This window comes from Oncorhynchus clarkii, chromosome 23 (assembly GCF_045791955.1).
Source record: "Oncorhynchus clarkii lewisi isolate Uvic-CL-2024 chromosome 23, UVic_Ocla_1.0, whole genome shotgun sequence".
Taxonomy (NCBI): Eukaryota; Metazoa; Chordata; class Actinopteri; order Salmoniformes; family Salmonidae; genus Oncorhynchus; species Oncorhynchus clarkii.
In genome coordinates this window covers 8,947,694-8,970,608 of record NC_092169.1, presented here as the reverse complement: position 1 = coordinate 8,970,608, position 22,915 = coordinate 8,947,694, and the positions used below count along the sequence as shown (strand labels likewise).

The window sequence follows — 22,915 nt, the reverse complement described above, 5'->3', positions numbered from 1 at the left end:
TTAAATGTTGACTCCCCGTACCTGCTTCTCATCTCCGGTGTCGGTCTTTACAGGAAGACATTTTCTATTTCTACAGGAGTGGTTTAAACTGCCTAGAAATAGCAGCTCACATGTCATTTTTACTGCACAGCTACTGTGATTTTTCAGAGCAGTACAGAGATACAGAGCAGGAAATATGAGTACAAAAACATGAACCACAAACATTATCCAACAAATGTATGAGATATTTCCTCAAAATCAGAATTCGAATCGTGGGAAATAATTTAGGCCTCTGCAGCTTACATTTTCCTGAGAAGATTTCAACTTGCAATAAATTAATAGAAAGTGTTGCAGGTTCTGGAGAGAAACACGCGAAGGCAGTCGGCTCGAAGCGGCCACATCTGCTGCACGTTTTTAGAACGTTCTTGGGACGTTGTGTCATGGTCCCCGTTGTGTCATGGTCCTCAGGAGGCTTTTGTCACGTGATAGTCCCAGGGGTCCCAAGTAAAAATAAAGTAATAACATGTAATGGGGGTTTTAAGGTAAGTGGTACGCTGTTCAGCTAAAATGGTGTAAAAGTCTTTAATCAATGACAGTATGATTACATTTGACATGATCAGTTAGCACTGACTTTTCAATATGACCCCACCTGGGATTTTAATTTTAAAACTCTGGATTTGGGTTACAAGGATATTTCTGCTGCACCACAAAGTCTGTAGAATGTCAGAAGTCTCCTACACGTCCATTACCTATGATGCATCCACTGCACTTAGCAAAATAGTGCCATCTGCCCTGCTATTTAAGTTTTCAGTTAATCTGACTATTCCCTTATTGAGTTAATTTACTTATTTCAGTCATTTGAGTTTGGATTTTCAGTATACTTGTCTAATATTGGTAGAGCATATTATTCTGTTTTAATGTTACTCCTGAATTACTATGAAAAATATAATAGTTTTTCTTCTGTGTATTTTTAACAGAGCTGAGATTTACTTTGAACAGCAAAGTGTAGGAATAAGCCTACAGGTGAAATCAGTCATTGATACAGATATGGTGGCGTTGCAGGAAGTTTGTAATGCTGTCAACAAAGAGGTTGTGAGTTCAAATCCCAGGTGAGAACATGTCAAATGAGAAAAACTGTTTAAACAAACATACACAATGTAATCATCATACCAGTCAAATGTTTGGACACACCTACTCATTCAAGTTTTTTCTTTATTTCTATATTGTAGAATTATAGTGAAGACAGCAAAACTAGGAGATAACACATGGAATCATGTAGTAACCAAAAAAGTGTTAAACAAATGTTTTATTTTTGAGATTCTTCAAAGTAGCCACTCTGTGTAAAACACTTTTTTTTTTGAGGGGGAGAGCGTTTCTTTGCGACTACCAGGTGACGTCCCCGGGAACAAACCGGGAACTAGACAAACTTCCAGGGGACCATAACACAACGTCCTGACGACTTTAGGCGACCATTTCGTTCTAACGACTCATTATTGTTTGCAGGGGCTATAACATATACATTCATTTTAAGTTGTTGAATTAAAAGTTGATACGAAGAATGGACTCACTTTTCCATGACCAGTTTGCTCCATTCCCGAGTCTGTAGTGCAGTATCTTGGTTAGAGACCAGATAGGAACATTGAGCTAACGTACACAGTTCCTTTATTGTACCCGATGCTTAGAATTACTGAACACTCATAACTATAACATGTCAACTCCAGCACCTGTTGGAGGCCTTTAAACAGCACACTGACATGCCTCTGATAGTAAGTACTATGAATTGTCTTGACTGCTATGCAGTGGGACAGTACTGGAAATTCTGTCTTGGTTCCGGGTTGAAAAACAAACTATACTCTGAATTCCTCACCATCCACAGACTAATATTATCTTCCGTTTTTTACCCACGTGCAGAAATTGGCGGCTCGACTTCCCAAAACACGAGAGACCAGAGAAGCGCCCCATAGCTGTGTCTGTCCACCAGGTAAGCCTCTGTGCCACCCACTTCTCACCTCTTACCCCACACCATCACTTTTGACTGATTCTAGCACACCCCTGCAGCTGTGCTCAGGTTTTAATCAAGGGTTTTATCCACCGTGACTAATCTGTGCTGCTCAAATCCTGCTTTGGTTTCACCCCTCTGGGTGAGCTCAGTTTGCCCTGTTTAAATGGGTCACTACCCTGAGTACGTAAGCGTGGGAGGAGTGTAGAGTAGACGGTTGAGTACTGATAATGAGATCCTCTCCTCAAGGCATTAGCTACCTGAGACTACCATAAAGGTAGCCAGGGTGCCCATTTTTTTCTGCTTTCTTGTCAACTTCTTATGAAAATGTATTTGTATTTATTATGGATTCCCATTAGGTGCTGCCAAGGCAGCAGCTACTCTTTCTGGGGTCTGGCAAAATTAAGGCAGTTATACAATTTTAAAAACCTTACAACACATTCCTTACATAATTCACAACACACTACGTGTGTGCCCTAAGGCCCATACTCCACTACCACATATCTACAATGCAAAATCCATATGTACGTGTGTGTATATTGCGTATGTTATCATGTGTGTGTATGCATGTGTCTGTGCCTATGTTTGTGTTACTTCACAGTCACGCTGTTCCATAAGGTGTATTTTTACCTGATTATTTTTGGAATCTGATTCTACTGCTTGCATCAATTACCTGATGTGGAATAGAGTTCCATGTAGTCATGGCTCTATGTAGTACATTGCACCTCCCATAGTCTGTTCTGGACTTGGGGACTGTGAAGAGACCTCTGGTGGCATGTCTTGTGGGGTAGGCATGGGTGTCCAAGCTGTGTGCTAGTATTTTAAACAGACAGCTCGATACCTTCAGCTTATCAACACCTCTTACAAAAACAAGTAATGAGAAAGTCAATCTCTCTTCCCCTTTGAGCCATGAGAGATTGACATGCATGTCATTAATGTTAACTCTCTGTGTACTTTTAAGGGCCAGCTGTGCTGCCCTGTTCTGAGCCAACTGCAATGGTCCCAAGTCCCTCTTTGTGGCACCTGACCACACTACTGAACAGTAGTCCAGGTGCAACAAAACCAGGGCCTGTAGGACCTGCCTTGTTGATAGCGTTGTTAAGAAGGCAGAGCAGTGCTTTATTATGGACAGACTTCTCCCCATCTTAGCTACTGTTGTATCAATAGGTTTTGACCATGACATGCTCAATTTTCACATTATTCATTACGAGATGTAGTTGAGGTTTAGCGTTTAATGAATGATTTATCCCAAATACAATGCTTTTAGTTTTGGAAATATTTAGGACTAACTTATTCCTTGCTACCCATTCCAAAACTAACTGCAGCTCTTTGTTAAGTGTTGCAGTCATTTCAGTTGCTGTAGTAGCTGACTTGTATAGTGTTGAGTCATCCGCATACAAAGACACACTGGCCTTACTCAAAGCCAGTGGCATGTTGTTAGTAAAGATTGAAAAAAGCAAGGGGCCTAAACAGCTACCCTGGGGAATTCCTGCTTCTACCTGGATTATGTTTGAGAGGCTTCCATTAAAGAACACCCTGTGTGTTCCATTAGACAAGTAACTCTTGATCCACATTATAGCAGGGGGTGTAAAGCCATAACACATACGTTTTTCCAGCAGAAGAATATGATCGATAATGTCTAATGCTTCACTGAAGTCTAACAAGATAGCCCCCACAATCATTTTATCATCAATTTCTCTCAGCCAATAATCAGTCATTTGTGTAAGTGCCATGCTTGTTGAGTGTCCTTCCCTATAAGCATGCTGAAAGTCTGTTGTCAATTTGTTTACTGTGAAATAGCATTGTATCTGGTTAAACACATTTTTTTCCAGAAGTTTACTAAGGGTTGATAACAGGCTGATTTGTCGGGTATTTGAGCCAGTAAAGGGGACTTTACTATTCTTGGGTAGCGGAATGATTTTAGCTTACCTCCAGGCCTAAGGGCACACACTTTCTAGTAGGCTTAAATTGAAGATGTGGCAGTATCGTCTGCTATTATCCTCAGTAATTTTCCATTCACATTGTCAGACCCCGGTGCCTTGTCATTGTTGATAGACAGCAATAATTTTTTCACCTCTTCCACACTGACTTTACGGAATTCAGAAGTGCAATTCTTGTCTTTCATAATTTGGTCAGATAAACTTGGATGTGTGGTGTCAGCGTTTGTTGCTGGCATGTCATCTCTAAGTTTGTTTATCTTGCCAATAAAAAAGTAATGAAAGAAGTTGGCAATATCAGTGGGTTTTGTGATAAATGAGCAGTCTGATTCAATGAATGATGGAGCCGAGTTGTCTTTTTTCCCCCAAAATTGAATTTAAGGTGCAAAGCTTTTTACTATAATTCTTTATATAATTTATCTTTGTTTCATAGTATAATTTATTTTTTTATTTAGCTTAGGCAAAAGATTCCTTAATTTGCACCACGTTTGCCAATCAGTTGGGCTGCCAGACTTATTTGCCATACCTTTTGCCTCATCCCTCTCAACCATACAATTTTTCAATTCCTCATCAATCCAAGGGGATTTTACAGTTTTTAATGGGTGCATGTTTATTAGTAACTGGAATAAGGAATTTCATAAATCTGTCAAGTGCAGCATCTGGTTGCTCCTCATTACGCACAACAGACCAGCAAATATTCTTTACAACATATGAATCACTACAAAACTTCTTGTATGACCTCTTATACACTAAGAGCCTTTAGAACTGTGGTTTTCCTAGATATGGCTATTATATTGTGATCACTACATCCTATGGATTTGGATACTGCTTTAAATCAAATTTATGCCGCATTGGTAAAGGTATGATCAGTACATGTTGATGATTTCATTCCTGTGCTGTTTGTAAATACCCTGGTAGGTTGACTGACAACCTGAACCAGGTTGCAGCCACTGGTTATAATTAGATTTTTGTTGTTGTTGAGAGCCCGTCAATATTGACATCACCCATAAAATATACTTCTCTGTTGATATCGCATACATTATCAATCATTTCACACATATTTTTCAGATACTGTTAGCACTTGGTGGTCTATAGCAGCTTCCCACAAGAATGGACTTTAGGTGAGGCAGATGAACCTGTAGCCATACTACTTCAACAGTATTTAACATTAGATTGTCTCTAATCTTAACAGGAATGTGGTTCTTTATATAGACCGCAACACCGCCCCCGTTGGCATTTCTGTCTTTTCGGTAAACGTTATAACCATCTATTGCTACCACTGTATTATCTAAGTGAGTTTCAGAGATAGAATATGAATGTCATCTGTTACAAGCAAGTTATTGAATTCATGGACCTTGTTTTTTTCAGGCTACATATGTTAATATTGTCTATTTTTAGCACTTTTCTGGGTTGCTTGATTGTTTTTAATGGTTTACTGGGAAGCTTATCAGAAGATGACCTGATAGTGCAGGGTGAGCTGCACGAAGTGGTCTTCCTACTAGGGCACACTGCCTCAGTGCTAACAGTGTAACTCTGGTTCATAGACTCATGATTACTGCATACAATAGCTGTAAGATTAACAAAAGTATTCAGGATATTAGGGGGACATACATTAAGTTACTTACATTGTGTCTGCCAACGCCCCTAGGATAATGTACATTTGATGCAGCATTATGATGACTCATTCTCACAATGGTAGGGATTAGCTGAGCTGGTCTTGGGCCATTGATAAGTCATTGTTTCAACGCAGCCTTGAAATGCCAAGATGATTTGGATGGACTCCATCATTCCTGTAGAGTATCTTCTGTTTCCAGAAGGTTTCCAAAGTTATCTAGAAATGTGACTCCAGCAGAGCTACAATAATCTTTTAGCTAGATGTGTAAGGCCAGTAGCCTGCTGAATCTTTCACACCCGCGGCTCAACAATGTTATTGGACCTGGAATGATTGGCCGTTTTAAGGAGTCTTTTAATGTTAAATCAGTTATTTTAAAATCCATTTTCAGATGTTTCCGAGCTAGCCCTCCTGATGTCGTTTGACCCCCACATGGACTACGACAGTGTCAGCTCCCGGCATCTGTGGTAGAACAGTCGTAAGCAGCCTTGTGATGTCCCATACTCGTGCTACTGGGTAGCACAGGGTTTTTGCCTTGGGGACCGAGATGTTTCTCACCATAGAGCTGCCTATGATGACAGCTGGCGATGTTGAATGGGCCGGTCTTTGGCTTGACAATGACAATGAAGTAGTCAAAAGCACAAACAGATCTGGAACCAGGGTACCATATATGGATCTTTAAAGGCCCAGTGCATTTAAAGTTCTGTTTTACCTTTGTATCATATTGTGCAACAGCTGATGAGGCTAACACTGTAAACGTGTGAAAAAAAAGTTAGCAGTGTTACATCTTAATAGTTGCTGGTTGAAAATACAATCGAAAGACCTTCTAATCAGCGTGTTTCCATGGGCCGAAGTTTCGACTTTCCTGGTGACATCACCAGTTAAGGTCACTTTATTGGTCAATTGCATACAGTCCAACTGAAATTTGACTTCTGCTTTTAACCCCTCCAAAAGACACACATACATAGGTTTTGGAGAGGTGCAGGGGGCTGCCACACTGGGAGCTGTTATTGTGGGGGGTTAAGTGCCTTGCTCAAGGGAACAACGGCAGGCAATGGCCTCTAGGATTTGATACCAGCAACCCTCCGGTTGCCAACTCGCCTCTGTCAAACCTCTCAACTACAGTACCTGCCGCTTCTCTTGAATATTGGTTAATAGACTAATAACAAAGAGAGTTCCAAACCTCTCTGCCAATGAAAGCAAGTTTTAAGTTTCTCCTCCCCACTCAGACCACTCCCAGACAGTCCTAGCAAAATTCTTGCTTGAGAAATATTGTTTTGATAAAAAGCTATTTTTGTACAGAAATGATTTGATATTGATATAAAAATGGCTGCATTGGACCTTTAACTTATTGATTCTACTTGAGACGCATATGTCTCAAGTAGGCACCTGGAAATGCAAATGCGCTACGCTAAATGCTAAATGTACTCGTTAAAACTCAAACCTTGATCAAAATTCACAAGCAGGGTATTGAATTAAAGCTACACTCGTTGTGAACCTAGCCAACAAGTCCGATTTTTAAAATGCTTTTCGGCGAAAGCATGAGAAGCTATTATCTGATAGCATGCAACACCTCAAAATGCCTGAATGCGACGTAAACAAAGACTTTGCTTATCCGGCGCAACACAAAACGCAGAAATAAAATATAAAACATTCATTACCTTTGACGAGCTTCTTTCTTGGCACTCCTATATGCCCCATAAACATCACTATTGGGTCTTTTTTTCGTTTAAATCGGTCCATATATACCCAAAATAGCTTTCTATGGAAGCTGTGTCATTCAGAAAAAAACATCGTTTTTAAACGCTGCGTCATTTTTTAAAATTAAAAAAGTCGACGATAAACTTTCACAAAACACTTCGAAATCCTTTTGTAATCCAACTTTAGGTATTAGTAAATGTTTATAATCTATCAAAATGATTACAGGGCGATGTATATTCAATAGCTCCTCGTCTGCAAATCAATGGCTGCCATTGTCCACATTCACAGCATCCTGGTGGAGACTGGAAGAAACGGAATCCAGATAGTTGGATTTTCCAACAAAAAATTCAATTGAAAATGACGACAATGGCGACATCGTGTGGAATTTGTATGAATTGCATGCAGGTCGATATTAAATTTTGTCCTCTTTTAACAACCCATGAAAGTGACTTATGGAAATTATTTTTAGCTTTCAGAGAGCAGTTTTTCTTGCGTTTTTCAATGAAACACACGATCTGTTATAGTCACAGCCGTGATTTAACCAGTTTTAGAAACTTCAGAGTGTTTTCTATCCACACATACTAATCATATGCATATACTATATTCCTGGCATGAGTAGCAGGACGCTGAAAAGTTGCGCGATTTTTAACAGAATGTTCGAAAAAGGAGGGGGTAGAAGTAAGAGGTTTTAAAGTTCTCTAAAAGCATAATACTGCAGTGAGGCTTTGTGTATAATGGTGTTGCTATAGCAACGTTTCATTCAACGATTTTCTTTCTAATTTAGATATTGAATTTAATTACTTTATTTTTTCCAGAAGGATATCAAGTTGGATAAGATAAAGAGAACAAGAGTAAACACATGAACAGCAACATTCACACATGACAGATGCAAATGCTTACAAGGTATAAACAAGATCATTTCATTACAGAGACGTGCTATACAAGATATATATATATATATATATATATATATATATATATATATATATATATACACAGTGGGGCAAAAAAGTATTTAGTCAGCCACCAATTGTGCAAGAGGAGAGAGGCCTGTAATTTTCGTCATAGGTACACTTCAACTATGACAGACAAAATGAGAAAAAAAATCCAGAAAATCACATTGTGGGATTATTAATGAATTTATTTGCAAATTATGGTGGAAAAAAAGTATTGTATGCATCCAAAGAACACCATACCTACTGTGAAGCATGGGGGTGGAAACATCATGCTTTGGGGCTGTTTTTCTGCAAAGGGACCAGGACGACTGATCCGTGTAAAGGAAAGAATGAATGGGGCCATGTATCGTGAGATTTTGAGTGAAAACCTCCTTCCATCAGCAAGGGCATTGAAGATGAAACGTGGCTGGGTCTTTCAGCATGACAATGATCCCAAACACACCGTCTGGGTAACGAAGGAGTGGCTTCGTAAGAAGCATTTCAAGGTCCTGGAGTGGCCTAGCCAGTGTCCAGATCTCAACCCCATAGAAAATCTTTGGAGGGAGTTGAAAGTCCGTGTTGCCCAGCAACAGCCCCAAAACATAACTGCTCTAGAGGAGATCTGCATGGAGGAATGGGCCAAAATACCAGCAACAGTGTGTGAAAACCTTGTGAAGACTTACAGAAAACGTTTGACTGTCATTGTTATATACCCTTTGTTGGCAAAGTATTTGTTATTGACCAAATACTTATTTTCCACCATAATTTGCAAATAAATTCATAAAAAATCCTACAATGTGATTTTCAGGATTTATTTTCTCATTTTGTCTGTCATAGTTGAAGTGTACATATTATGAAAATTACAGGCCTCTCATCTTTTTAAGTGGGAGAACTTGCACAATTGGTGGCTGACTAAATACTTTTTTGCCCCACTGTATATAAATATGTATATATAATAATGTATATATATAAATATGTATATGTATATAACTATAATTGATTGCGGTCATTCACTGTACTTTGGTTGTCAATGGGAACAGTGTGCAACACCCATGCCATAAACGGATAATGAGAGAAGGACCTTAAATTAGGTTGCTCTCAGTTGCTTTATAACACCCTGTGAATGTAATGACACTTTCGTGATTCACTGGTGATTGATGTTGGGTACTGATGACTTGTTTGTATGGGCTTCTATTGTTGAAATTGTGTAACCGACAGCCATTAACGATACAAAGCAAACTAAACAAACACTAAAGACGTCACGGCAAGGTTGGAGGGGGAAAAAACAAACATGATCAAAGCAAGTAAGGGAAGATTGTATTGATGCAGTAGCTGTGGCACTGCCACACAATGCAGGATTCCTTGTCTGGGTTTTAGGAGGGGCGACAGATGCAAGGATCCAACAGGTTTCACTGGTATATACTATCTGTACACCTGATCCTGTACATGCCAAATATTGCCCTCCTTTTGCAATTGTGCCGTCAGGCTAGCTTCATAATGACGACAGGTGTTGGTGTATTTTGGGCTCAGTTGGCGGTGGTCGGCAGCGCAGGCGTTTTGTATCACATTGGGTAATGGTGCAAGCTGGTGTGACGAGGTACCATCATCAAGGCATTCCTAGGCAGGGACGACAGGGCACGACAGCCGACTGATAACTAGCAACATCCGCTACACAACTAACCCTGTCGTTAAAGTATGAGTGGACTGAAATGAACAGCAATGAACTGGCAACAAATTGCGTCTGTCTTTGTTCCATTAGAAAAAAGTATGCCACAGAGAGCTTGCACCTATGGAGCCAGTATATTAGATTAGTACCACATATTCTGGAACATACATTATCTTGGGCTGTCGGGCAAGCATGAAGCATTGTGTCTGACAATGACAATTTGTGCCTGAAAGGTTCTTCAGTCACCAAGCCCACCTGTTTCTCAGCTGTCAGTCATTAAGTAATTAGGTAGTGAAGAGTGTATCTGTGTGTTTGTGTGTGTGCGCGTGTGTGTGCCTGCGTGCGAGTGGGCCTAAGCGGGAACAGGCCTGTGAGAACCAGTGGAGGTGAGAGCGTACACACATTAGTGCTAATTTGTCTTGTCTGTAGGATGTCAGGGTCTTAACTGACCGGTAAGTGTCTTTGGAGGTCCTGTAAAAAACAGTTAAGGTGGACCCGCTGTCAGAGCTTCTGAGAGGAACCCTTTCTTTTCAGGTATGAGAGCCTTCTAACTGGAGAGTGTTTTGGTAGTTCCTGGTCACACACCTCAGAAACAGGCTCTTAAATGTACATCTGAGGCCTTGTTTCATTTTTTGGGGGGGACGTTTTTAGAATTTCTCTAAATGTATGTTTTCAAAATATTTCAGGCTAACCATTCCTAAATATACTTCATGAAACAATTTGCATTTGGTTTTTGGCTGTCAGGGTATGAATACGACAGTTCCAAATACCATCTCACCGAAGAATGAACAATGCCATCTTAGCCTGAGGATTTCAAGTTTTCCTTAGGGCAGGATCCATACTGTTCATCAACTGTCCCCCCAACATGCACCTCTCTATAAATGGCCCCTTAACAATGACAGAGGTCCCGGTTCGGTTCAGCATGGCAGGCTGCCCTCAGGACAATGAAGCAGTGCATTGTCGGATATGTGTATGTATATATGGCTATACAGTGCTCCCAGTGTCTACCTGGCCTCTGCCAATCAAGGCGGAACACAGTGTTCGCATGGCTCCGATTCATTTGTTTATTTTCAGTTCCCGGCGATGACGAGGTATAGTAAGCCCTCCCCTGGTCCTCAAGAGTCCCTGTACAGACACAGGAACCTAGGCACCTATTGTTCAATTAAACAGAGGAGGCTTTAGATGTTGTTGAAAGGCTGGTTTAAATCATGGTTGCTGTGATGCCTTTAGAGGAACGCTTTCGTCCTGAAAAGCTTCTCAATTGTCCCTCAAAAAAATCAACAGATGTAGTATTTGATTGATTTTGTGACCTCGTCAGCTTTGCTTGACTGAAATGAACTACGGTTGAAATATTGTAAGACTGCATAGTGTGGTGTTGAGTGGATGTTTTTAACCAGGGTCAGTGTGTGTATTTCACTTGAAGGACATTAGGTATTATTCTGAGCTTGACATGTTTCATGAGAAGCTGTGAAAATGTACCTCTCTCTAGGACATGCTAAACGGAGCTGGGTAGTTAGCTAGCGTGCTTTTCACATTTCAGTTTTCCTTTACACTGTGTCCTGATTCTAGATTTTTATAATAACAATTTGTAACACAACTCCTCAATGTTGTTATAACACTGATGACTCTCTAATGTTGTCTCATACCAAGTTGCCGGATATAAAAAGTCAGACATGGTCGTTGGTTGAGTTGTGCCCATGAACCGTCTGGGTATGCAGAGATGTGTACTGTACATCCCTGAGTTTGTAATAAGCATCACATGCTGCCATAGCTAAACATGGCGAGGGGGTGAGTAAGACCCTCTATGTGTCACCATTCAATTACCTCATGTTAATGGTCACATGACCAATGCCAAATAGAACGACAGTCGTATTCTTAGCAGCATGGATTATAGTATTTCACAAAGCCTTGGGCTCGAGGACTGTTGTTTTGTTTGGCTGGAAATCAGACATGTTTAATGGCTTGGATGTTTGTGGTTTTTATTGAGAGGTAAATCAGTTTTGAGAGATATGTTCTTCAAAGTCAGAGAGGGCTATTGCAAGAAACGACATACCATCCTTTTCAGTTAATATTCATTATTGCCCATTTATGTTAATAAAAAGAGAGTTTGGAATTGGGATCCTTTGCTCCGGACAAGAGCATTTCCGGGCATAGAGCCGGCATGGAAATTAATAAAAATTGAGGAAAAAAATGAAAGTTCCAAAAGCAAAACTTTCCCCTTATAAAATTCCACTAAATGTAATCTTTAAACTCAATGAATGCAACCCCCCCACAAAAAATGCCAACTATAAAAATAAAGTTTTCCTTGCTGGACAAGGATTGAGTTGACTTTCAAGAGTCCCTGAAATATGATTTTTTTAAATATAAAAATAAAACATTCTCAAAGGTACGTAAATGTATAGGTAATTCAAGGAGAGATTCTCATAAACATGATTATACTATGAGATGATCTTGGTAACAATGAGAGGGACATCGGAAAGAAACTATAATTAACAGTGTTTACATTGATATCTATGCCATCAGAGGAGGCACGGATGGAGAAATTGTGGCTTTGTGCATATTTGTAGCAAATTAATGACATTCATATAAAGGCCTATTCATATTTGCACCAAATTAATACAAGTAACTAATCATCTGTCAAAGTGTAGGAAAATGTATGTGACAGGGAGATTGATCCAGGCCCATGTTGCCAGAGTCAATCAACACATTATTGGCCGACAAGCTAAGTGGCACTTTCTTGGATCTAACGTCAGGGAAAAGAGAAAAGAGAGAGAGCGAGCCCACCCCCCTCTTGTCAATTGCATTTCCGCTTCACCAAAGAAGATAACTCCCTGGATTTAGCTGCTTTGTGGCTTCATATCACAGTAGTGACCAACATTGTGCTAGGAGGGAGGGGAAGAGTGAATGGGAGGCTAAAGGGGGATGGGGGGGGGGGTCTATCTTTGGAAGAGTATGTCACTAGCACTGTTTGGACAACTTCCTGGGGACAGTTAGGCCAGAGTGGATCTATCCTCTCCACATTACTTTGGAAAAGAGCAGGGCGCGAGCGCACATCTCATCCATCTGGGAGGATTAATCCCGGGGAATGGGGGATAGCAGGTAGGGGGCAGGGGATAAAGGCCTTTAATACCTGCTGCCCGAGAGGGAGGAAGTGGGCTTTGGCAGTTTACCTGGCAGGGGTCCGAGGGGAAGCCATATCCAGAGACAGAGGAGAGTGTAATCAGAACCCCCTGCCACAGAGCTGGCAGCCTTGCATGGTTGGCAAAGCGGATCCCTACTCTACCCCCTCTCTGCCCACGCTACCCACAGAATACTGGGCAATGAAGGAGCCAGCCAGGCAGGCAGGCGCTGCCACCCACAGGCCCTCACACAGCCACCATCTGGCCTGAGGCTGGGCATGTGGACAGGCACACAGCACTGCATGACACAGGCAGAACTCTGTCCAACAACACTTGTTCTCCATATGCACAATAGCATAATGCATAATTGCAATTCTTTATTTCCCCTCAAATATTATTATTTTGTTTTACAATATTTAGAGATTGTGTATTTGAATGAATGCACAGAAAGAAAGTACAGTTTTAAATACAGATTTTAAATGCACATCTTGTGTATCAAAATGTGTCAGTGTTATGAAGACAATCCATTCCCTACATTAGCAGTGAAAGAGTTCATCCGTGCTTGTCCATCAATCTAAATTGGACCTGGTTCGAGGAGACGGACCGCTTGAGGAGACTACGCTATGTGCAAACATTATGACTTTTTTATTGCCCAAGGTACAAACACTTGTCAGAGTGGCTCCAGTGCCGGTTTCCCTTTGAGGATTGTGGCGCTCATTGGCCAACTGGCACGCTGGGCACTCAGAGCATAACCATAGCCTGCTTGCTGACAGATCGATGCATCACCTAGCATCGGATCAAAAGAGAGCTGGGATGTTTGTGCGTGTGTGTGTATGTGAGAGGGAGAGAGGGAGACAGAAAGCAAGCAAGAGAAAGTAGGAGAGAGAGAGAGAGAGGAGAGACAGGGAGTGAACACACACACACACACACCAGCTAAATGAACCCAGTGCAGTAAAGCCAGTTAATCCAGAGCCTCTTTTTTTATAAATACTCTCCCTGCAGATGATAATGTAGTTCAACAAGATCCCTGTTGCCCTTGTAAACTGGGGTGGGGGTGAAGAGGTTGTGGGGCTGGTTATTTAAGGAGTCCCCAAGTTCACCTTGACATCTCTGCTGACAGGAAGAGGGGCTGGCGGATCCCCTTTCTTCGCCCATGATTAGTTTTCAGCGCAGCTGCCAGTGTGTGGCCATGCTTCGAGAGGGCTGTTGCCTGCTGCAGACAGAGAAAGAGAGAGAGAGAACTAGGGAGTGATCTTATGGGCACAGAAAGAAAGAGAGGGAGAAGAGAGGTGATGACTTAATAAGGCAGATGAGGTAGAACACAGTAGAGCTAGCTGGCCATCTGGTTTCTAACAGTCTGGTCCTGACCAAAGAGCTTTGCTGCCACCTGATTCCCCTCCCACTGGTCCAGCTACAACATACTTCACATCCTAAACCTGTTAGCATCTTGTTTGTAGAACATTCACAGCTAACTATTCACTTCCACATTTTTTTTTTAAAGAACAAGAAATGGCATTATGGGCATTTCCTTCCTGTTGTTACCATTTTTGAATTTGAGAAAAGGTTGAGCTAATATAGAGAGTATGTTCTCTGCGATGCGTATACTGGATGTAATATCGAACGTTTTTGTTCTGATATACAGTGCCTTCAGAAACTTTTCACACCCCTTGACTTTACGGTCCATCAATCGACTAGTCAATTCCAGTGAACAGATTCAACCACAAAGACCAGGGAGGTTTTTCAATGCCTTGCAAAGAAGCGCACCGATTGGTAGATGTGTAAAAATAAAAAATAAAACAGATGCTGAATATCCCTTTGAGCATGGTGAAGGTAATAATTATGCTTTGGATGGTGTATCAATACACCCAGCCACTAGAAAGATACAGGCATCTTTCCTAACTCAGTTTCTGGAGAGGAAGGAAACTACTCAGGGATTTCAGCATGAGGCCAATGGTGAGTTTAAAATAGTTAGAGTTTAATTGTTGTGATAGGAGAAAACTGTAGATGGATCAACAACATTGTAGTTACTCCACAATACTAACCTAAATGACAGAGTGAAAAGAAGGAAGCCTGTACAGAAAAAACTAAACATATTCCAAAACCTGCATCCTGTTGCAGAAAGGCTCTTAAGTAATAGTGAAATATTTTTGGATAAGAAATTGACTTTTGTCCTGAATACAAAGAGTTATGTGTGGGACAAATCCAACAACACGTCACTGAGTACCACTCTTCATATTTTCAAGCATGGTGGTGGCTTCATCATTATATGAGCATGCTTGCTATCGGCAAGGAGTTTTTTTTTTCATAAAAAGAAACGGAATACAGCTAACCACATGCAAAATCCTAGTGGAAAACCTGCTTGTCTTCTTTCCGTCAGATACCGGGAGACAAATTCACTCTAGCAGGACAATAACCTAAAACACAAGGCCAAATCTACACTGGAGTTGCTTACCAAAACAACATTGAATGTTCCTGAGTGTCCTAGTTAAAGTCTTTACTCAAATTTGTTTGAAAATCTATGGCAAGACTTGAAAATGGCTTTCTAGCAATGATCAACAACCAATTTGACAGAGCTTGAATAATTTTTAAAATAATAATGGGAAAATATTGTACAATCCAGGTATATAAAGCTCTAAAAGACTTATCCCCCAAAAGACTCACAGCTGTAATCGCTGCCAAAGGTGTTTCTAATATGGGGGGGGGGGGGGGGGGGGGGGGGGGGTGATAGATATTTTTGGTAGAACAACAAAATGTGGAAAGATTCAAGGGGTGTGAATACTTTTTGGAGGGAACTGTAAATACCAGTGAATCAGACACATACTGAATTAGTACTTGTGCTATGTACATATAGATATATACATATTACAGTATGTATCCAGGTTCACATTGTGTTTTCAGTCAGGCATGTTGAGTGAATTGGCTTTAGGAAATGCATGGTCATTCAGCTTGAGTTGGCCTCCAGTGAGCACTAATTTGTGCTTTTACAAATACAAGCATGATAGTGAATACATAGAGGTGAAATGAGATGTAATTCAAACTGGCCTCCAGGTTCCACCTATGGGCCACCAGAACAATTATAGATAGCCTGCTTTGGATGGAATGCAGTGGAGTCTGTCTGACTGTCTTGGTATGGAGAAGTTTAATCATCGGTAGAAAACACAATACAGTACAATGCCATCCTGCTGCGGTGACTCTAGAGGATTAAGGAATTGTTTACATGAATGTATCTCTATGTTTTCTTGGAACATGCCAAGGGCTCTAGACTGTAGATGTACAATTGATGTCGGAAGTTTACATACACTTAGGTTGGAGTCATTAAAACTTGTTTTTCAACCACTCCACAAATTTCTTGTTAAACAAACTATAGTTTTGGCAAGTCGGTTAGGACATCTACTTTGTGCATGACACAAGTAATTTTTCCAACAATTGTTTACAGACAGATTATTTCACTGTATCACAAATCCAGTGGGTCAGAAGTTCACATACACTAAGTTGACTGTGCCTTTAAACAGCTTGGAAAATTCCAGAAAATGATGTCATGGCTTTAGAAGCTTCGGATAGGCTAATTGACATAATTTGAGTCAATTGGAAGTGTACCTGTGGATGTATTTCAAGGCCGACCTTCAAACTCAGTGCCTCTTTGCTTGACATCATGAGAAAATCAAAAGAAATCAACCAACAAAAAAAAAGACCTCCACAAGCCTGGTTCATCCTTGGGAGCAATTTCCAAACACCTGAAGGTACCACGTTCATCTGTACAAACAATAGAACGCAAGTATAAACACCATGGGACCACGCAACTGTCATACCGCTCAGGAAGGAGACGCGTTCTGTCTCCTAGAGATGACTGGTATGAAAAGTGCAAATCAATCGCAGAACAACAGCAAAGGACCTTGTGAAGATGATGGAGGAAACAGGTACAAAAGTATCTATATCCACAGTCAAATGAGTCCTACCTGTATATCAACATAACCTGAAAAGCCGCTCTGCAAGGAAGAAGCCACTGCTCCAAAACCGCCATAAAAAAAGCCAGACTACGGTTTGCAACTGCACATGGGTTAAAGATCCTTATTTTTGGAGAAATGTCCTCTGGTCTGATGAAACAAAAATATAACTGTTTGGCCATAATGACCATCATTATGTTTGGAGGAAAAAGGGGAGGCTTGCAAGCCGAAGAACACATCCCAACCGTGAAGCACGGGGGTGGCAGCATCATGTTGTGGGGGTGGCAGCATCATGTTGTGTGGGTGCTTTGCTACAGGAGGGACTGGTGCACGTCACAAAATAGATGGAATCATGAAGAAGGAATATTATGTGGATATATTGAAGCAACATCTCAAGACATCAGTCAGGAAGTTGAAGCTTAGTCGCAAATGGTTTTTCCAAATGGACAATGACCCCAAGCATACTTCCAAAGTTGTGCAAAATGGCTTAAGTACAACAAAGTCAAGGTATGGGAGTGGCCATCACAAAGCCCTGACCTCAATCCTATAGAAAATGTGTGGGCAGAACTGAAAAAGCGTGTGTGCGAGCAAGGAGGCCTAAAAACCTGACTCAGTTACAATGAATGAGCCAAAATTCACCCACTTATTGTGGGAAGCTTGTGGAAGGCTACAATAAAGGTACAGTGCCTTGCGAAAGTATTCGGCCCCTTTGAACTTTGCGACCTTTTGCCACATTTCAGGCTTCAAACATAAAGATATAAAACTGTATTTTTTTGTGAAGAATCAACAACAAGTGGGACACAATCATGAAGTGGAACAACATTTATTGGATATTTCAAACTTTTTTAACAAATCAAAAACTGAAAAATTGGGCGTGCAAAATTATTCAGCCCCTTTACTTTCAGTGCAGCATACTCTCTCCAGAAGTTCAGTGAGGATCTCTGAATGATCCAATGTTGACCTAAATGACTAATGATGATAAATACAATCCACCTGTGTGTAATCAAGTCTCCGTATAAATGCACCTGCACTGTGATAATCTCAGAGGTCCGTCAAAAGCGCAGAGAGCATCATGAAGAACAAGGAACACACCAGGCAGGTCCGAGATACTGTTGTGAAGAAGTTTAAAGCCGGATTTGGATACAAAAAGATTTCCCAAGCTTTAAACATCCCAAGGAGCACTGTGCAAGCGATAATATTGAAATGGAAGGAGTATCAGACCACTGCAAATCTACCAAGACCTGGCCGTCCCTCTAAACTTTCAGCTCATACAAGGAGAATACTAATCAGAGATGCAGACAATAGGCCCTCTGGATGAACTGCAGAGATCTACAGCTGAGGTGGGAGACTCTGTCCATAGGACAACAATCAGTCGGATATTGCACAAATCTGGCCTTTATGGAAGAGTGGCAAGAAGAAAGCCATTTCTTAAAGATATCCATAAAAAGTGTTGTTTAAAGTTTGCCACAAGCCACCTGGGAGACACACCAAACATGTGGAAGAAGGTGCTCTGGTCAGATGAAACCAAAATTGAACTTTTTGGCAACAATGCAAAACATTATGTTTGGCGTAAAAGCAACACAGCTCATCACCCTGAACACACCATCCCCACTGTCAAACATGGTGGTGGCAGCATCATGGTTTGGGCCTGCCTTTCTTCAGCAGGGACAGGGAAGATGGTTAAAATTGATGGGAAGATGGATGGAGCCAAATACAGGACCATTCTGGAAGAAAACCTGATGGAGTCTGCAAAAGACCTGAGACTGGGACGGAGATTTGTCTTCCAACAAGACAATGATCCAAAACATAAAGCAAAATCTACAATGGAATGGTTCAAAAATAAACATATCCAGGTGTTAGAATGGCCAAGTCAAAGTCCAGACCTGAATCCAATCGAGAATCTGTGGAAAGAACTGAAAACTGCTGTTCACAAATGCTCTCCATCCAACCTCACTGAGCTCGAGCTGTTTTGCAAGGAGGAATGGGAAAAAATGTCAGTCTCTCGATGTGCAAAACTGATAGAGACATACCCCAAGCGACTTACAGCTGTAATCGCAGCAAAAGGTGGCGCTACAAAGTATTAACTTAAGGGGGCTGAATAATTTTGCACGCCCAATTTTTCAGTTTTTGATTTGTTAAAAAAGTTTGTAATATCCAATAACTGTCGTTCCACTTCATGATTGTGTCCCACTTGTTGTTGATTCTTCACAAAAAAATACAGTTTTATATCTTTATGTTTGAAGCCTGAAATGTGGCAAAAGGTCGCAAAGTTCAAGGGGGCCGAATACTTTCGCAAGGCACTGTATGACCCAAGTTAAACTATTTAAAGGCAGTGCTACCAAATGCTAATTGAGTGTATGTTAACTTCTCACCCACTGGGAATGTGATGAAAGAAATAAAAGCTGAAATAAATCATTCTCTCTACTATTATTCTGACATTTCACATTCTTAAAATAAAGTAGTGATCCTAACTGACCTAAGACAGGCAATTTTCACTCGGATTAAATGTCAGGAATTGTGAAAAACTGAGTTTAAATGTATTTGGCTGAAGTGTATGTAAACTTCAGACTTCAACCGTAAATGAGCTTGATAGCCAACTCTGGTGCAGTGTGCATATTTTGCATGACAAAGAAAAGGAGGTGCCATTAGAAATGCAAAAACAGATAGGGCGCCTAGCAGTAAAAAACAACGGTAACGTTTGTGGTGAATTATGCCAAAATAAATTGCTCCTTTCCCAGTATCAATTATCCTTGACAATACGTTTTTCAAACTCCTGAGTCCTGCATTCTCAGAGGATTCACTGGAATACCAGGGCTATTTTCCAGTGTTCTGGAGAACGTTACAGAAGTTTGGCCTATGAACATTCATGCACTTATGTATGTGACAATCTAAAAATGTAAAACTTAGCAAGAGCAAAGAATGGATCATTTTCTTTGGATGGAGACCAACAAATGCAAACATCTATGCTACAATTTCAAATTCACATGTGGGGTTTGGAGAGGGTTGAGTAGTTCTGCAGATGGCTCAGAAATTGGGAGAAACTCCTACCAATTCAATACAATGGGACCCCAGTGTAAACAGAGGGGAGATATCAGATAGAAACGCTGCAAGATTTGTTCCATTGATTGTGAAGCAGAGATCTCAGTCATGTTGGAATGCCAGTATCGCAAAATAGCTGGCACTGGTTTGAGCTGAACCCACTGGGCACAAACAGGTCGAATCAACAATGTTTCAACGTAATTTGTCTACTTATTGTGATGTGGAATCTACGTTGAAAATAAATTGGATTTGAACTAAGTCATCAACTGTTGTTTTGAGGGTGAAATTTCAACCACAGTATTATTATGTCATGGTGACCAAATTTCAACATAGACAAATAAAATACACTACATTACCAAAAGTATGTGGACACCAGCTTGTCAAACATTTCATTCCAAAATGGTTATTAATATTGAGTTGGTCCCCTCTTTGCTGCTATAACAGCCTCTGATCTTCTAGGAAAGCTTTCCACTAGATGTTGGAACATTGCTGTAGGGACTTGCTTCCATTCAGCCACAAGAGCATCATTGAGGTTGGGCACTGATGTTGGGTGATTAGGCCTGGCTCACAGTCGGCGTTCCAATTCATCCCAAAGGTGTTTGATGGGGTCTGTGCTGGCCAGTCAAGTTCTTCCACACCGATCTCGAACAAGCCATTTCTGTATGGACCTCGCTTTGTGCACGGGAGCATAGTCACGCTGAAAAAGGAAAGGGCCCAAACTGTTGCCACAAAGTTGTAAGCACAGAATCATCTTGAATCTCATTGTACACCTGTATTTGGGGAGTTTCTCCCATTCTTCTCTGCAGATCCTCTCAAGCTCTTTCAGGTTGGAAGGGTAGCTTTGCTGCACAGCTATTTTCAGGTCTCTTCAGACATGTTCAAGTCTGGGCTCTGGCTGGACCACTCAAGGACATTCAGGGACTTGTACCGAAGCCACTCCTGTGTTGTGTTGTCGTGTCTGTGTGCTTAGGATCGTTGTCCTGTTGGAAGGTGAACCTTTGCCCCAGTCTGAGGTCCTGAGCACTCTGGAGCAGGTTCTCATCAAGGATCTCTCTGTTCTTTGCGCCGTTCATCTTTAACTCGATCCTGACTAGTCTCCCAGTCACTGCCGATTAAAAACATTCCCACAGCATGATGCTGCCACCACCATGCCTCATTGTAGGAATGGTGCCAGATTTCCCCCCAGACATGACGCTTAGCATTCAGGCCAAAGAGTTCAATCTTGGTTTCATCAGGCCAGAGAATCTTGTTTCTCATGGTCTGAGAGTCCTTTAGCTGCCTTTTGGAAAACTCCAAGCATGCTGTCATGTTCCTTTTACTGAGGAGTGGCTTGTGTCTTGCCACTCTAGCATAAAGGACTGATTGGTGGAGTGCTGCAGAGATGGTTGTCCTTCTGGAAGGTTCTCCGATCTCCACAGAGGAACTCTAGATCTCTGTCAGAGTGACCAACGGGACCAACGGGTCCCTGACCAAAGCCCTTCTCCCCCGATTGCTCAGTTTGGCCAGGCAGCTAGCTCTAGTAAGAGTCTTGGTTGTTCCAAACTTCTTCCATTTAAGAAAGATGAAGGCCACTATGTTTTTGGGGACCTTCAATGTTGCAGGTATGTGTTGCTACCCTTCCCCAGATCTGTGACTCGACACAATCCTGTCTCAGAGCTCTACGGACAATTCCTTCAACCTCATGACTTGGTTTTTGCTCTGACATGCACTGTCAACTGTGGGACCTTATGTAGACAGGTGTGTGCCTTTCCAAATCACGTCCAATCAATTGAATTTACCACAGGTGGACTCCAATTAAGCTGTTGAAACGTCTGAATGATGATCAATGGGAACAGGATGCACCTGAATTAAATGTTTTTGTCTCACAGCAAAGGGTCTGAATACTTATGTAAAGAATGGATTTCTGTTGTTTTTTATAAATGTGCAAACATTTCTAAAAACCTTAAAAAAAAATTGTTATGGGAAATTGTGTGTAGATTGCTTAGGATATTTCAAAATAATAATAATAATAATAATAATTTTAGAATAAGGCTGTAATGTAACCAAATATGATGTAACCAAAAAGTCAAGGGGTCTGAATACTTTCCGATGGCACTGTATACAAAGAACTATTAATAGAAAACAGGTCAAACGAAACAGTTTGCTGTTTTTCAAGTTTCAGTTTGAAGTGATTGTGAAGTGACTTTTGAAATACAATAAATAGCCTATTAACTTGTCGACAAGTTAACAAATAATATTTTGGAATCATGTCTCCAACTCAACCAAAAATAAAAGTTTAAGAATGGAATTAAGCCAGTGGCTCAGATGGAACTGTCCAAACAGTAGATACATCCCCTATGTTGATATTTGGTTGTCAACACAACTCAATATTCATTTTGAAATACAGTAAATAGCCTAAAGTTAAGGCTATCTTACAAACTAATGTAACATTCAACCTTAGAATGAGTAACACGTCCATGGCCACATTTTGAGGTTACTGCAACTATACATTCCTTCTTATGTAATCATATAAATTGTGCATGTTCAATTTAGCGTGCAAAAGTCATCGCAGGTCTGCTCTTCACGATGGCTGTAATAATCTGTGCAGAATCTCGAATAGCATTGATCACTTGCACCATGCACTTTTAATGTATTCTCAACTGCAATCCAGGTCATTTGGTTCTGCTATTAGATGAAGCACGGTGATATCACATGAATCGGTTGTATAAATAAACAAAATATTCTGGCATTGTATTCCCATTTGCTTTTAAATGGTTGAAAGTGCAGTGACAGACATTTGGGTTAGAAAAATCACATTGTTTTTTCGTTGGAATTTGGTTGTGCTTTTAGATGGTTGGAAGCCTAGCGAAAAAACGTTGGAAATTCAACTAACTTTTTGCTGTTTTTTTTGTTGTTGAGTGGGTTAATATAGGTTGTAATCTCATTGATCAACGTCTCAACCAAATATTACCCAATTATCCATGTTGAAATGACGCAGTGTGCCC

The 22,915-nt window shown here is 40.8% G+C and overlaps 1 protein-coding gene across 6 annotated transcripts in view; it reads left to right on the top strand.

Annotated features, from left to right (window-relative positions):
- LOC139381178 (collagen alpha-1(XIII) chain-like) overlaps nucleotides 1-22,915 on the top strand; it is a 117,467-nt gene that overhangs the window by 4,890 nt on the left and 89,662 nt on the right. For all 6 annotated transcript variants that reach the window (XM_071124586.1, XM_071124589.1, XM_071124590.1 and 3 more), the window contains exon 2: nucleotides 1,891-1,970. The gene's annotated coding sequence lies outside the window, so the exon portion shown is untranslated. The remainder of the gene's footprint in view (nucleotides 1-1,890; nucleotides 1,971-22,915) is intronic.